Source organism: Leptidea sinapis, chromosome 21 (assembly GCF_905404315.1).
Source record: "Leptidea sinapis chromosome 21, ilLepSina1.1, whole genome shotgun sequence".
Lineage (NCBI taxonomy): Eukaryota > Metazoa > Arthropoda > Insecta > Lepidoptera > Pieridae > Leptidea > Leptidea sinapis.
This window is the reverse complement of record NC_066285.1, coordinates 8,179,764-8,195,692: the sequence shown is the minus strand read 5'-3', so window position 1 is coordinate 8,195,692 and position 15,929 is coordinate 8,179,764. Positions and strand designations below refer to the sequence as shown.

The following is a 15,929-nucleotide window of genomic DNA, read 5'->3' as shown; positions in this document are numbered from 1 at the left end:
TTCATCTACAGGATCTACTTCAAAGTTGATAACCTGCTCAACCCAAATATTTGCTTAGGTAATTGGCTTGGGATGTCGCTCATTCAAATCTTAACTTAACTCAACTAAACCAAAAAAACTGAAAACAAAACACACTGTGTACAACTTCATATTATATCCACAAATACTTTTATAGTATTGTTTTTACACTTTGTCACAACGCACGACCGTGTTTTTATAAAATATTTTATTGCGACGCAAGACGATGGCAAATCTCAAAATGGCGACCGATCGGCTTGTATTAGTGTAAGTATGTGCGTGGGGCTATGTATTTACACGTTTACCGGCTTGTTTTGGTGCTTCACTGTAATGTAAGGTGACACGGCGTCGTTTTTTTACTTGTCCGTGGCCTATAATATGTCCTAACCTCTTGTTAGTATTGATGCTAAATTTGAATCAAATGTATTTAGTAGTGCTTGCGTTTTGCCTATACGTACAAATACATATGTAACACAAACGGGCAAACCGACAAATATTCTATAAAGTTTTTTATTGGATGTTCAATTTACAGCTTTTACCTTGTAATTGATTTTATAACAGGTAAATTACTTTCGAGACTTTGCATTTGAAGTAGTATTTGTATCTTTAAAGGATTCTAAAAAAAAATGATTCCTTGTACAGTCAGAAAAAGAGGTAAGTAATATTTTAAAGAGGAAAATAATTATACTGAAAATCAATGCTGTATGTATCAATGGTGAATGCCAAATAAATAGTAATTATATCTTTAAACATTGATAAAAGAAAAAAATTAAAAATATTAACATAATAGTGGATGTGACCTTCTTTGAACACCTGTGCCAGAAGGCCACGCTCTTCCATATCAATTAAAATTAACAGTTACTAAAAACTAGGGATCACAAATTAAGTCTAAAAATCACAACACATAACAAAAGAAAAATATTATACAAACAGGATGTCTGTGTGTGTCTGTCTGTGTGTTTGTGTATGTGTGTGTGTGTGTGTGTGTGTGTGTAGAAGGTATAAAAGACATTTATTTTCTCAAAAGAATTCTAAATGAATCAATTTAGAATGTTTTTTGATGTCATTTCTAATATACTAGGTACTACTACCGCTTCGGAAACAGTTCTGAGAGAGAAGAAGGGGCGCAAGAAATTCTCCCGGCATTATTTTTGTGTTATTGTTGTGGGGACTCGTTATTTGGTTTTCGTTAGTAATTAATTAATTGATTTTTGAAGTTTATCCTTATGTTTTATAATATTAATTATTGTTCAATGTTATTATTGTAAGGTTATTACCAATTTCAAGGCAAGGATGAGTTCATAGATATAATATCAGAACAAATTACAGTTAAATACAAATGATTCATTCGTTGAAAGTTAGTATGTGGATGAGTGCGAAATGTCTGGAGTTGCTTAATGTTTAATATTAATATTCACTATTTTAATATCGTTATTAGATATATAATCCATATAAAGTACCTGGCTATTATATTTATATATTATGTGCTAACCGCACATATACAAATGCAAAAACGTCCCGGTAGTTGTGTATAAATGCTCTAGCTGATCGCGCTCCGTTAGTCGACTCGAGCCGACTTTATCCGAACAAGCGTTACATATCCGAGCGTGACGCTTCGGTCTCATTCGGTACTCACAAAATAAATTGTCCACTGCGCCTTAGAACTTAACACATCAAGAAGTCTACGCTTTATTTTTTATCTCCCTAAAACCACACTTGAGAAATCTGTACGAAACTGGACAAATCGCACTATAATGCTAAAAATACTGCTTTACTTACAATAATTATTCTAGAATTTACATAAAAGAAAATATGTAATTAAATAAGATTTGGGTGTTATATATTGAATATAGGTTTACTTAATATAATAATTATCCTATAATTTATATAAAAGGAAAGCTGTGGAATCATTTTCCTTGTGCGGTGTTTCCGGGACGATACGACATGGGTACATTCAAAAAAATCACGTACACCTTCCGTAAAGGCCGGCAACGCTCCTGTGACTCATCTGATGTTGCAAGAGAATGTGGGCGGCGGTGATCACTTAACACCAGGTGACCCGTACCTACACTCGTTTGTCCTCCTTTTCCCTAAACTTGCGCATAATAAAGGGTGTCCAGCGGGAATTTTTCAACTTTAAATAAACGTTACTCATTTGTTAGCGGGGTTAGGGCTGCGGAGGGGGTGACGTTAGAAGCGACGTTTCTGCGGATTTGTCAGTCGCCATGAGTCATTGGTCGGGCGCGCACCGCGCGTATGCGGTGGAACAATATTTGTTGAACGGCAATTCGCCTATTCGAGCGCGTCGTGCTTTTTGTTTGCATTACAACATTCGGCGATTAAGCGATGGTCCGAGTACGCAGCTTATCAGAACGTGGGTGCAAAGATTTCGAGAAGAAGGGACAATGATCAATAGGCCGCCACCAGGACCGTCTACGTCGGCAGCAACACCAGAACGAGTGGCACAGGTGCGTCAAGAAATTCTTAGAAATCCAAGGAAATCAGTAAGAAAGATTGCCGCCTCTACAGGCATTAAGAAGTCAACTGTGCATACGATTTTGAAAAAAAAACTAAAGCTTCATCCCTATAAAATGCAAATTGTCCAAAAATTGAATGAGAACGATTATGTTTCAAGAGAAAGGTACGCCAGAACGGCTTTGCAACGATTTCGAACCCCCAGAACACTTGGAAACATATTGTTCAGCGATGAGGCACATTTTCACATCGGGGGTTACGTAAACAAGCAAAATATGCGTTACTGGAATCCCAACAACCCAAGAGAACGTCATCAGAAAAGTTTGCACTGCCCGAAAACCACAGTATGGTGCGCCATCTCAGCTCAAGGAATAATCGGACCGTATTTTTTTAATCAGGGGGAAACTGTGGATACCTCTGTATACTGCCGCATGATTGATGAGTTTTTAGTGCCGCAATTGCAAGTTTTTCCAGGACGCAACAATAGGACACATTTCCAGCAAGATGGGGCAACCCCGCACACTTCCAGGGTGTCCATGTCGAAGTTAAGGGACATTTTCCCTGGAAAATTAATAAGCAAGTACGGAGACATAGCCTGGCCACCACGATCGCCTGACTTGACGCCCTGTGATTTTTTCTTGTGGGGATACCTCAAGTCCAAAGTTTACTGTAATAATCCCCGCACCATATCTGCCCTACAAGAAAATATCCGGCGTGAAATTGATGCAATCCCCCAAGCACTGTGTTCGCGCGTATTCGCCAATATGAGGGTTCGCTTACAAGAGTGTGTTACGCGAAATGGACGTCACTTGGAGGACATTATTTTTAAAAAATAAAATCCGCAGAAACGTGCTTTGTTTTAAAAATATAATAAATATTTTGAGTTTAATAATATGTTTTTTATTTAAGTTTAAAAAACAAAATTTTCCGCTGGACACCCTTTATATTGAATGCCGAAGATCATACAAAAATTCCACTGAAGCCTTTTTACTGAGTCGCCAAAAATGCCGAAGCGTGAAAGGTTAATCACCCCGGTGACGTCAGACTTAATGCAAGTGGGCAAACGTGAGTTGTTGACAGCAATCTAAACAAACAATAATATATCTGAGTGAACAGTTGAACATTTTTAATCGAAGAAATTTATTGACATACTAGCTGACCCAGCAAACGTATTGCCGATATTAAAATCGCGATACAAAAGTAACTGTTGATCGTAGATGGGTGAAAATTTGAAGTTGTATGTATTTTTTTAATGCTGACTCATACTCAAACAAATTTTAAAAAAAATGTCAAAAAAAAAAATTGGCGTGGACCACCCTTAACATTTAGGGGGATGAAAAATAGATGTTGTCCGATTCTCAGACCTACCCAATATGCACTCAAAATTTCATGAGAATCGGTTCAAACCGTTTCGAAGGAGTTTATCTACAAACACCGCGACATGAGAATTTTATATATTAGATTCCTCTAGGTACCTACCTACCAAGAAGTGTTAACATGTTTTTTTTTAATTTTTGTTTATATTATAGGAGTAATATATATGAAATAAATCATTCATTTTTCTCTGTCTGTCTGTATATACAGACAGATATAAGTGTATTAAGTAAGCCGAATGTCACTAAACTACAGTTTTTTTATGACATTGAGGGACGAGACGGGCAGGACGTTCAGCTGATGGTAATTGATACGCCCTGACCTTTACAATGCAGTCCATAAAATTCTGAGCGGCACCACAATTGCGCGCAACACCTTGAGATGTTAAGTCTCGTTTGTCCAGTAATTTCACTAGCTACGGCGCCCTTCAGACCGACACACAATAATGCTCACACATTACTGCTTCACGGCAGAAATAGGCACCGTTGTGATACCCATAATCTAGCCGGCATCCTGTGCAAAGGTGCCTCCCACTAGTAAAAGTATGCATCCCAAAAAAACTTTTCGGTTTCTAATTAAGTAGTTTCGGTCGAACACTATATATTAGATACTTGTCTGGGTATTGATCATTAAACAGTTTCGACCCATTTGAAAATAAGCAAGGGACTTTTAGCCATCTTGTTGATAAAGCTTAAACTAACTTTGCGCTACTCTTCCGTAGCCAGTGGGAGTCTCCTTTGCTCAGGATGTTGACATTATGGGTACCACAACTGCGCCTATTTCTGCCGTGAAGCAGTAATTTTTAAACATTACTGTGTTTCGGTCTGAAGGGCGCCGTAGCTAGTGATATTACTGGACAAATGGGACTTAACATCTTATGTCTCAAGGTGACGAGCGCAATTGTAGTGCCGCTCAGAATTTTGGGTTTTTCATTAATCCTGAGCGGCACTGAATTGTAATAGGCAGGCTGTGTCAATTACCATCAGCTGAACGACCTGCAAGTCTCGTCCCTCAATATGATAATTAAAACGTTTTTCGCGGTTTGCGTAAAAAAAAGTTTTTGTAAAATAAATTAAAATGTATCGAATTCCTTCATACATTCACTTATTTTTGCAGAAAGGAAAACAAGTGAATATATATAGCTGGAAATCAAATTTAATTTTTTTGAAATGTTACCTTTTTAATGTCATCAAATCCATCCACATAATATGTAGTAGGTACTACCTGATGCCCGCGACTTCGTCCACGTAAATAAAAGGTTTTTAAAAATAATAAGCAAGTTTGGAATTGAAGATATTATCTTATGTCCTATTCCAGTTCCCGGTTTCGCTCCCGTTCCCAAAATTTTTTATGATTCTTTTTTCGAGGAAGATTGCTGTCTACTGCAAACTAAACCTACTATTGGTATAGTTATAGCTTATTTACGTGAATTCTCTTTTTTCACAAATCCCGCGGATTGACCCATGGATTTTCCGGGATAAAATCTCTGTACCAAATTTCATCAAAAATCGGTTCAATAGCTCCGGCGTAAAAGCGTAACAAACAAACTTACATTCACATATATGTATAATATTAGTAGGGATATAGCCAAATAGATTTAAGTACAAGTACACATACTACTAGCGGACCCGACAGATAACTATATACGCAGACACTAACATACGCAGGAGAATTACATGTATGGACTGTTTTGAGAATCTAAAAATTATCAAAATCGGTCCATCCATTTTAGGAGGTACATAGTTCACTTGTGAATCTTAACCATCCACGAATCCACTTGAACACACAGAAAATTTCATTCAAATCGGTACTGCCGTTTAGGAGGAGTTCACTGTCTACACACGTACAGAAGAATTATATTTATATAAAGATACTAGCTGACCCGGCAAACGTTGTTTTGCCATATAAAGTATAATTCACGCGATAGTTTTATAAGTAATAAAATATTGCCTATATTATAGCCTGTACATCATTTTGTTCTATTGTCAATAGTTTTTGCAGCGCACGCAAAAATAGGTTTTCGATTTTACACCTTGTGTTACAAAATAGCAATTTTATTACGGATCCCTAATTTTGAAAAAAACATAGCCTTCCTCGATAAATGGACTACCCAACACTGAAAGAATCATTCAAATCGGACCAGTAGTACTAGAGATTAGCGCGTTCAAACAAACACTGCAGCTTTATAATATTAGTATAGATTTGCGAGACTTTCATCTACCTAATATTAGGTAAAATAGGCATTCGATATTCAAACAGATCAATTTAAATACATCACAACAATCAGCTATTCAGCGTCAATTGCCCGATTAGAACGGGGTCGTTAACACGAATTCAGCCGCAAGAAGCAAGCTGATAACATAGACAAAAAGTGAATTGAATCTACCGTTAGTGGCTTAGCTACAGCCGGACCTGCTAAGAATGTGTATCACATATTACACTCTACCCGCCGTATTAGACGCAGACTAAAGTTAGTACTGGGAATGTGACTTCATTTACGGCCGTTCCCAATATACTATCTACACATAGCGATAAATTACTACCTTCTGCTGTCAGTAATTAGCTGTCAATGATCTGAAGCTGTCCCAATATACCCGATAAGTCATTCTTATCGCCTTATATTGGGACGCGTGAATTGCAATTTCCATACAAACTTTATATCGCTGGTAAGCTATACGTCGAGTGTGAGTTACCGTCGATAAGTTTATTGGGACAGAAAAGTCAACGATAGTTACGATTTTTATCTTAAGCAAGAGATAGACTGAATATTGGGAACGGCCGTTAAACTACGGACAAGGATAAACCCTATCTGTGTTATTAATAAACGCGAATTAAAGTTATTCCAGGTTTAAAACTTTTTGTCTTTATCTTACCTTTGTCACTACAGAATTACATGATAGGGAGAAGTAGTTTTAAACTTGGAGTAACTTTTCATGGCGTTCTATTTATTTTTTTAAACAATTTGTTATGTTTTAGACCCTCACTCCTGGGATTAATTACGCAAATAAAATTTAAAAACAAAATGTTAAAAACGATGCGGGACTCGACCCCGTGACCTCTCGCGTTCCGTGCGAGCGCTCTTACCAACTGAGCCAACCGTTGGAGTGACGTTGATAAAATCTTGTATGCTTTGTTCAACTCTCAGGTTGTGGCTTCATCTACAGGATCTACTTTACATCCGCGTAACGGAACGCGAGGTCGCGGGTTCGAGTCCTGCATCGTTCAATAAATTTTGTTTTCAAATTTTATTTCTGTTAATTTTTTTATTAATTAGACATTAGTTTTAGAACTTAACGATGGATGGTCATTGCAGGCCAAACGAACATATTGCATACACTAAAGGAATCCATTGTAATACAATTACAATCCAATGCATTTACAAAAAGCAATGGAAACACCCAGCCATATTCTGAGCGTTAGTGTTAGCTCCACTGTAAAAGGAGCCAGTAGGAGAACATGGTCTCTGAAGAGATACAAAAAAGTATCTTCTCCTGAGAAGATCGTCGGCTTTATAAAAGCGATTAGCCTGAGAGAGAAGACATAGAAACATAGCTTGGATGGGTTCGAAAGTGTATTTGTCCTCTTAGCCCTAAATATATAACAAAATGGATCGTATTTGGTAATAACCGTAGACTAACAATAAACTAGCGCATAGACAAACACAGCGATCGAAAAGGACATGTCTAACGGAGATACAGTAAGATAGAAAAGAGTCGTTAACGGTCAGCCACGCATGGAATTAGCCCCTTAGTATTTTGAATATTAAACTAACTAACCACCAGCATAATAATTATGCAAATAAAACATACAAATCGAAATTGGTCACCCATTTATGGCCTGTCAGGTCTATGATACTAAACAAAGCAAATGACTAATGAGAAATGCTTAAATAACTCACATAAATTTTATCCACACACTACAATACAATGTATTTGAAGTTTCAAATTACGCGGGCTCGACAAATACGTAATAACCATTTCCATGATATAATTTATATAAGATACACACGCTTCAACACAACGTCATTCCACAATGCAATAAGCAAAGCAAATTACTAATGTTTTATCTAAACACTTCATTTCAATGTTTATGAAGTGTCAAATTATGCGGGCTCGACAAATTGTTAATCCTACGCACACGAGTTGTTTTATTATACAGGCTGTCCCTAAGTTATGGGACATGAAGGGAAAGTACCTTAAATATCGTAGATAGGGTACTTTACTTAAAGAAGACTTTATGTTATTTTTAAATGTTAGTAATTCTACATTCAAAGATTTTCTAAAAATTACTTGCCTCGTCTGGGACTAGAACCGACTTAAATGTAAAAAAAAACACCCCTACTTTTATGATGCCAATCGAAAGAATGGCCGAAAACTAATAACTCTTCTTAAGTAACATAGTATTTTAAAAGAAAGGAGCAACGTAAAATGTTTGAGTCAAATTTCAAGAAAGTTATTTATTGCCGACGACGACGTCCGAAAAGTAGAGATATTATCATTCCATAGATAGCCTTGGTTATTCGTAAATAACTACCCACTTCATAATTAAAATACTTTATAGCATATTTTTTTTAGTTTAAAAGCGATACGAGAACGTGGGTGAGTTACAAACAGAATTGTGCCATATAATATCGAGTATTCACCATTAAATTATAAGAAAATCAAAAGGCAGCGGACTCATTAAAAGATTGGCGATTTGCGTAAGACAGGAGGGATCACATTTTGAGCATTTAATTAATTAATTTACAAAAAAATACCCACTTAATTGACTACTTTCTCATATCTACATACCATAACAGTATGAGTGTTTTTTTACATTTGAGTCGGAATCGAAATTCCAAGACGAGGCAAGTTATTTTTAGAAAATCATTGAATGCAGAATTACTAACTTTTAAAAATAACATAAAGTCTTCCTTCAGTAAAATACCCTATCTACGATATTTAAGGTACTTTCCCTTCATGTCCCATAACTTTGGGACACTTGATTTGATTTGATTGACTAGCTAATCCGACAGACGCTGTTCTGTCAATAGAAAAAAATGTAAGTATTCGGGAATAATGTAGTCTAAAGGCATCGGAATTGTGTGCGAAAACTCGCTGTGGTACCGGAATGCCGTGCACAGAAGCCACCCACTTGCACTGCATTAATTATTTATGAATAATATAAAAATAATAGTAAAAGTAGTGTGCTTTTATGTCGCTATATGTTAACTATCGGATCATAAATCCGATAATTATAAATCTCTTTAGTAGAATGGTCCGCTAACATAAAACAGCCGCTACAGAGTGTTTTTCTTCATTCTGACTTCGGTCAATTTCTATTGAAGACAGAGTGAGAATTAGCAATGCTTTAAGTTAGCAGACTATTATGAATAGGGGGTTAAGTAATTAGGTATATTATGTAGTAATAACTGATGAGCATAATATATAGAGATATTCGCCGCCGAATTCCACCTTCGCACGACACGCCACAAGTTAGGATATCATCCCCACCATCTGGATGTTTGGCGGTCCTCCACAGTGCGGTTTTCAAGGAGCTTTCTTCCACGTACTACAAAGCTGTGGAATCAGCTTCCTTGTGCGGTGTTTCCGGGACGATACGACATGGGTACCTTCAAAAAAAGCGCGTACACCTTCCTTAAAGGCCGACAACGCTCCTGTGATTCCTCTGGTGTTGCAAGAGATTGTGGGCGGCGGTGATCACTTAACAACAGGTGACCCGTACACTCGTTTGTCCTATTCCATAAAAAAAGAGAGACCTGCTTAATCCTTTATGAACCTAATAATAAATGTACATAAAGATTTTCAAGTTGTATATTACATTTCAGATATCTTCACTACATATTATTTAAAAACAAAATCTTCCGCCGCGTCTGTCTGTCCGTCTGTTCGCGATAAACTCAAAATCTACTGCACCGATTGCCATGCTGTTTTCACCAATGGGTAGCGTGATTCTCGAGGAAGGTTTTAGTATATAGTATTTTGTATACATTAACGTCATTTGTTGGAGGTGTCGGAAAAACATAAGCTGTCTGGGAGCTTTCCACGAAAACGCTGTCTTGAGATATATTTAACAAAATTATGTATATTGGAATTGTGTACCTATCTTAAATAGTTCTACAGAAAAGTCCGCGATGGCTTATAATAAATACTTGAAAAATTGGAAATTATAAAGCGGTAGTATAAAAGTTAAAAATGTTTATACAAATACGATATTAATTCTTATCAGTTTATTACTACATATTATAAAATCATTAATATCCGATGGCTTTAGACTACATTATACCCGAAGACATAGATACATATTTTTTGTCTATTGACAGAACAGCGTCTGCCGGGTAAAGTAAATAAAAAAAGAAGCTTTGCAAGTGAAACTCTAATGGATAAGCATTGTTTTGTATATTAAATAAAAATTAAATGATTTCATTGTTTTCTTTTATTATGTTGCTGCATTAGTAGGGAACTAAGGGAGGCATTTCATTTGAACATAATAAAAGCAGGATAAATGGCTAGGCTTATGGAATGTTAATGTTTCGCTTCTAAACAAAAGCGCATTAGGGTCAGATTCACAGTTACGATGCATTCACAACGAAAGCACATTGTTGAAGCAGAGAACAAAGTAACAGCAAATTGATAAGAATTGTAAACAACAATGTTGCAACATTGGTTCAGTGCATTGACCTCCATGATATTCAAACACAACTAATTATTAGCTATTATTATTATTTGGAGAGGGTGGCTATTTGGCTAATCCTAATGAGTCTTAGTAACACCGCGTCCAGAATTGACTGATTGCGTCCGCCACTCATACGAACCCCCTGCCGCATTTAGGGACTACCCGCATTTAGGGACTACGCGCACTTATGCAGCTCTTTTCAGCTTTTGTCCATAGAAAACAACAATTTTGTATGGAGACGTGTACGCTTCGATTCAGCTTTCCGCGTCCATTCTGCTTTCGCGGCAAACCAGCATAAAATCAGGATAAATGTGTTTTTATTATTCGTACAGCGCTGTTCGCCGTCGAATGCGGCGGAACAGCTCTTTACAGGGATGGTTCGCGACTCCTTGTCGACAAGTTGCGACCTGTATTGTTCCTGCATTGATTTGACGTAATCATTATGCACGCAAAGATTAAAGAGTGCAGACGTGATTTAAAGTTCCGTACGCGGCTGATAGAAGCAGAGCTGTATAAGTGTGACCAAAGTCGTTCAGCGAAACGCGAATGGAGCTGAATAAGTGCGCGTAGTCCCTTACGAACCGCAGTATCTTCTTGATACGAGTATTACAAACAGAATCTGGGAGCATGGTATAGTCGCCAAGGATGCTTATGCATTAGTGGGCCGCAATTGCAGAGGAGATGAAGAGGCGTTTCATCGGACTCAAGGCAAAATATGCAAGTTCTTTCGTTTTTTATTCCGACCACACTGAGGTGCTTATTTAGGTGACAGTGCCCAGTTAGCCATCTGGTATGCATAGGTTTCTCCTGCTCAATGATAGGGCTTCATTCGCGTTTCTGTTATTATTTAGTATTAGGTAGGTACTGCTTAAGTTCTGGAGTTAAACCTTATTATTTCATCATATCCCTACTAATATAATAAATTTGAATGTTACTTTGTTTGTTACGCTTTTACGCCTTGTCCACCGAACCGCTTATGATAGAATTTAGTACAGAGATAGATTAGAGCTTGAAAAGGGACATAGGCTACCTTTTATTGCAAAATTAAATTGAGGGCTTGAAATAGGAGATGTATCAGTTTGTATTTAAATACGTCATTATCAAAGATAAAACCATAAAACTTTGTATTTAGGCACTTGATAAAAAATAATTTCCAGCATTTTTTAAACTTTGACCTACATGGGGATGAAATAGCAGATTAAAGTTCACATGGAAATACTATTAAAGAGACTGTCCACAATGACAAGGGATATACGCTGTATCATAGAAGAGCGCTGCCAGCAGCGGAAAGAGTTTGTTTGTGTATTATTTGAAAAGTATCCTAAAAAAGAAAATAAAATGCCCAAAATAACAATTCAAAGCGGACGAAGTCGTGCATGAAAGCTAGTATTCAATAAAATTGAGGTGTCCGAAATATGAAAATATAGCTTTTAAGGCGAAGAGTAAGCAGAAAACACGCAAACATGGTGTTTTTAGACAAGTTTTGTGGTGAAAGTATAGCATTTCGAGCTATGAACTCTTACTTAATCCTGTTACACATATCCTTAAGTCTTATTTGTAGGTTGCTAATGCTTGCTGTTGATCATAGTTAACACTGCCGAGCCTTTTTGAACTACCACTTTTCTTTGAAGTTAAACAAGTTTTTTGGCTTGGCGTGACGCATTTTTTGGTACTTCTCTCAGAAAAGTTCTTATAGCTTGTACATTTTTGTGTAGGTTCATTTATTCAGATTAGTAGTGAATAACGAGGATTGTAAGCATATAAACTGTTTTCCACCCAAGAATTTTGAAAATATTGGCTTTGTTACATAGATGGCGGGCCGGCAGCCGTGAACTCATATCGCTCAAGGTCACTGGCATTTAGTGTCGCCTTAAGTAATTATCCATAGCTAGTTTGACTGTGCCATTTGCGCACTGAGGTCTTTTGTTTGAGCTATTGTGTGTTTCAGTTTATATTATTACTTCAACTAGCCCCGCAGAGCTGTTCTACAAAATTATTAGTAGTTAAAAAAAACCTAAAAAAAATAAGCTTTTTGTAGAAAACCGAACTAAAAATTGGAAATTATTTCCTACTTTTAAGTTTAGTTTACAAAAGCGTGTTTTATTAACTATTATTTGCATTGTTTAATTAAAAATTCTTTTTGGTATTCGTAAATTTCCTAATATTACATAAATCGGTTAGGGATAATGGTTGAAATTTTAAAATTAACATCAATTCCTGCCTTATAGACGATAGATAAAAGTTATATATAAATTAACAAAAATCTTATTTTGCAAATTGAAAAATGGAATAATTATTTCAAATGAAAGTATTATCATCGGTCCTCGATAAAGCTACGAAGTTTGAACGAAATCTGGCCGTTTAAAGTGGGTAAAAATCGCGCCCAAATGAGTCGGTTACAAACAAACATACATACATACAGGTGAAGCTAATAAAAAGCGTGTAAAAACTGCAACGCGACGCTTGTAAAAAAGAAAGAAATTTGACATACCTAACGGTACTAAGGTAACTAAGCATACCTGTTCCAGTGATTCATCAGGTACTCTGCAGTAAATGAATTGCTTATTCTGTTAAAAAAAACTGCACTGCAACTGCACGATAACTGCGAATTCATAGTATTCTACTAAATTATTTTGACAATTTGAATAGTAATGACCTCGGTAGATTTATAAAGGAATATCTATTGACACAAGATCAGATTTCATCCACAACCAATTTTAATGTAACGCGAAAGGTTTTAGGAGTGGTTTTTTTTGAAGTGAAAATTTCTTTAGCGGCATTGAGCACTTATCTTGGGATGGGTATAAAATGTTAAACTCGCGTCAGGACACGTAACCTGATCCAAAATTCGTAAGACAGTCCTTGAAAATAAACTGAATGAAAGTTGATTTTTATGAGATCAACTTTTTAATGTAAAATAATTGTCATTTTTATGTATGATAGCGCAATAAATGAATACTGTACATAACCACATAAATGCTAGTACTTTTATACTGATAAATAAATCAATTCATGCGAGGTTATTCCCTAACCATTCCAAAATATTAAAAAATGCACAACTATAACATTCTGCCGGAACTACCAGAGTGTAACCCATTATTTGTTTGTACCAATAAACGTTATCTTTTTTTATTTTCAACTGACATAATAAGACATAGAACTTTATATTTATGATAAACTTACTACTTCACATGGGTGGTTTCCCAACTCGACAACAAATGGAGCCTATTTAGCGTGGGAGGGACTATTCCAACCAGCCAAGCTCCTCCAAGAATTCACCCAACTTCTTAATGTTGCCATACAAATATCACATAAGAAAATGGCACATAATTTATATGTATACTTACTGTCTTACTTTACAAACAGTTTTACTCAGGATGTGAACAAATCTATTAGTTGGATAATTCTGAGACACCTGTAGATAGAGATTATGTCATGAAATCACTAAATGTTACTATATATTTCATAATAATTATTTTAGTGCAAGAATATTGTTTATAATAGTAAATATGGTTTAAGCAGAGCTTTATTGAAATTGTCACAGTTTAATCAAATATACTTTAAGTATAATTACAAAGGTTAATTGCCTTAATTAGAACTTCCTCCCTTACATTTTAATTATTGTCAATGGCCATAGTAATTACCCTGATGGCTCAAATTATACATAATCTCATATATAAAATTCTCATGTCATGGTGTTAAACATTGAACTCCTCCGAAACGACCGATTCTCATGAAATTTTGAGTGCATATTGAGTAGGTCTGAGAATCCGACAACATCTAGTTTTCATCCCCCTAAGTGTTAAGGGTGGTCCACACGAATTTTTTTTTTAATTTTTTTGACATTTTTTTTTAAATTTGTTTGATTATGAGTCAGCATTAAAAAATACATACAACTCATCTACGATCAACAGTTAATTTTGTATCGCGATTTTAATATCGGCAATATGTTTGCTGGGTCAGCTAGTATTATTATAAAATACATAATAGGTAGGGGAAAGTTTTATCAAATATAAACATGTAACATAATCTCAGTAGCTGTACTACTTTTATCTGGGAGTTTTTCATGACATTGAATAGGTTTCATTTCAAAAATAGATACAAATTAGTAAAATTTTTTCTTTCTGTTGAAAAGAAAATGAGTGAATCAAATGAAAAAATTTGATACATTTTATCATGCTGTTAGAAATCAGGGAATGAAGCAACACAAGCCGAGAAAAAATTTTGTGAGGACCATGGAGCAAATGTAGTAAGAGTAGCACTAATTTTGTTAAAAGTATTTTCATTTAATAACAGTGTGTCCTACAATGTATAATTTTTTTTAATTAATGCTTTTGCCTGATACATTACAAATGTTAGTTAGATTGCCGAATTACCACTGATTTCACAACTACCTACATCTAAATATATACATAAAAAAATTAATGTAACAACTCTTCTAAAGCTAAAATCTATCAAACCGTTTAGACAGCAGTGTGCCAAACATTATACATACTCTCAGAAAATCAGTTGAAAAAGTGAAAAACATTGTTATTTTATTCTTTCAGATAACCTTGGAATCAGCAGTAATTTTTTTTTATGGAAAAGGAGGACAAAGAAGCGTACGGGTCACCTGGTGTTAATTGATCACCGCCACCCATATTATCTTGCAACACCTGAGCAATCACAGGAGTGTTGCCGGCCTTTAAAGAAGTTGTACACATATTTTTAAATGTACCCATGACATATTGTCCGAAAAACCAAACAAGGAAGCTCATTCCACATCTGTGTAGTATGTGGAAGAAAGCTCCTTGAAAAGTGCACTGTGGAGGACCACCACATATCCAGGTGGTGGGGATGATATCCTAATTAACAATTAGGATTATTAATTAATTAAGAATTAGCTTAGCTTACACAAAATTGAGAGAAAAAACAATAATTGTTTAGAACTTTTTCTGTTACAAACTTATCTTGGACACCCAACAATTATGTGTGACATCATCACTACAGCTTTCACTTGCAAACAAAAATGGACCAATTGTGGAATATTTTTTGATAATTTATGAAAAAATTGAGTATATAATATGTCACATTTTGGTAAAATCAAAAAAATCACTGCTTCCGTAGCTCATTTGACAAACCGAATAGGTGTTATAGGAACTTTCCTGAACTTTTCTAATTAATTAGTTAATGGCTTAGATTAATTCAGTACAACCTATATTGGGTCCACTAGTAGAAATTTGAAAAAATATTTAAGAAAATCTAGTGTTGATCTTACCGAAATGAGAACGTTCTTCAAATTTACGATTTGATTTATATATATTAAAATTTTATTTAGACTGATGTGATGACATGCTCTGAGATTTATGATTGCATTATTATGTAGAAAAAAATAAAAATTGTTGAAG

At 35.6% G+C, this 15,929-nt stretch overlaps 1 protein-coding gene across 1 annotated transcript in view; it reads right to left on the bottom strand.

The window, feature by feature from the left end:
* The window catches only part of LOC126970452 (uncharacterized), a 67,342-nt gene that overhangs the window by 50,953 nt on the left and 460 nt on the right, over positions 1-15,929 (bottom strand). The window lies entirely within an intron of this gene.